At 42.1% G+C, this 1,976-nt stretch overlaps 1 non-coding gene across 1 annotated transcript; it reads right to left on the bottom strand.

The window, feature by feature from the left end:
* Nucleotides 1-1,296: 1,296 nt before the first annotated feature.
* Trnat-ugu lies at nucleotides 1,297-1,370 on the bottom strand. Its single transcript has one exon. It is a non-coding gene; the product is annotated as a tRNA-Thr (tRNA).
* Between the last annotated feature and the right edge of the window lie 606 nt (nucleotides 1,371-1,976).

Here is a 1,976-nt window from a genome sequence, read left to right as displayed (position 1 = left end):
AATTCTATTCAATACTTCCTCATTAGTTATGTGATCTACCCATCCAGTCTTCAGCATTCTTCTGTAGCACCACATTTCGAAAGCTTCAATTCTCTTCTTGTCCAAACTTATTATGGTCCATGTTTCACTTCCATACAAGGCTACACTCCATACAAATACTTTCAGAAATGACTTCCTGACACTTAAATCTATACTCGATGTTAACAAATTTCTCTTCTTCAGGAACGCTTTCCTTACCATAGCCAGTCTACATTTTATATCCTCTCTACTTCGACCATCATCAGTTATTTTGCTCCCCAAATAGCAAAACTGTCTCATTTCCAAATCTAATTCCCTCAGCATCACCTGACTAATTCGACTACATTCCATTATCCTCGTTTTGCTTTTGTTGATGTTCATCTTATATCCTCCTTTCAAGACACTGTCCATTCCATTCAACTGCTCTTCCAAGTCCTCTGCTGTCTCTGACAGAATTACAATGTCATCGGCGAACCTCAAAGTTTTAATTTCTTCTCCATGGATTTCAATACCTACTCCGAATTTTTCTTTTGTTTCTTTTACTGCTTGCTCAATATACAAATTGAATAACATCGGGGATAGGCTACAACCCTGTCTCACTCCCTTCCCAACCACTGCTTCCCTTTCATGTCCCTCAACTCTTATAACTGCCATCTGGTTTCTGTACAAATTGTAAATAGCCTTTCGCTCCCCTGTATTTTACCCCTGCCACCTTTAGAATTTGAAAGATAGTCTTCCAGTCAACATTGTCAAAAGCTTTCTCTAAGTCTACAAATGCTAGAAATGTAGGTTTGCCTTTCTTTAATCTTTCTTCTAAGATAAGTCGTAAGGTCAGTATTGCCTCAAGTGTTCCAACATTTTTATGGAATCCAAACAGATCTTCCCCAAGGTCGGCTTTTACCAGTTTTTCCATTCATCTGTAAAGAATTCGCGTTAGTCTTTTGCAGCTGTGACTTATTAAAGTGATACGTCGGTAATTTTCACATCTGTCAACAACTGCTTTCTTTGAGATTGGAATTATTATATTCTTCTTGAAGTCTAAGGGTATTTCACCTGTGTCATACATCTTGCTCACCAGATGGTAGAGTTTTGTCAGGACTGGCTCTCCCAAGGCCGTCAGTAGTTCTAATGGAATGTTGTCTACTCCCGGGGCCTTCTTTCGGCTCAGGTCTTTCAGTGCTCTGTCAAACTCTTCAAGCAGTAAATGATGACTAACTGAACCCCTCAGCTGCCGACAGGTGTTGTTGATATACCTCGATGTGGACAGCTGAAAATGTGTGCCCCGACCGGGACTCGAACCCGGGATCTCCTGCTTACATGGCAGACGCTCTATCCATCTGAACCACCGAGGACACAGATGAATAGCGCGACTGCAGGGACTTATACCTTGCACGCTTCCCATGAGACTCACATTCCCAACTGTCCACAATTCTACCTATGTAATGTACCTTATAGACTTTTGTGAATGGGCAAATGTCTATAAGGTACATTCCATAGGTAGAATTGTGGACAGTTGGGAATGTGAGTCTCACAGGAAGTGTGCAAGGGGTAAGACCCTGCAGTTGGGCTATTCATGTGTGTCCTCGGTGGCTCAGATGGATAGAGCATCTGCCATGTAAGCAGGAGATCCTGGGTTCGAGTCCTGGTCGGGGCACACATTTTCAGCTGTCCACATCGAGGTATATCAACAACACCTGTCGGCAGCTGAGGGTTTCAGTTAGTCATCATTTATTCCAGGGAATAGCTGCACGGTCATCTACAGTATCTGTTCTTTCGAGAACAGTTACTGTCTTCATATGTATCTTCAAGCAGTATCGCATCTCACATTTCATCTTTATCTACATCCTCTTCCATTTCCATAACATTGTCCTCCAGTACATCACCTTTGTATAGACCCTCTATATACTCCTTCCACCTTTCTGCTTTTCCGAGAACTTGGTTTCCATTTGAGCTCTTGA

Source organism: Schistocerca piceifrons, chromosome 3, assembly GCF_021461385.2.
Source record: "Schistocerca piceifrons isolate TAMUIC-IGC-003096 chromosome 3, iqSchPice1.1, whole genome shotgun sequence".
Lineage (NCBI taxonomy): Eukaryota > Metazoa > Arthropoda > Insecta > Orthoptera > Acrididae > Schistocerca > Schistocerca piceifrons.
This window is presented reverse-complemented; position numbering and strand designations above follow the sequence as displayed.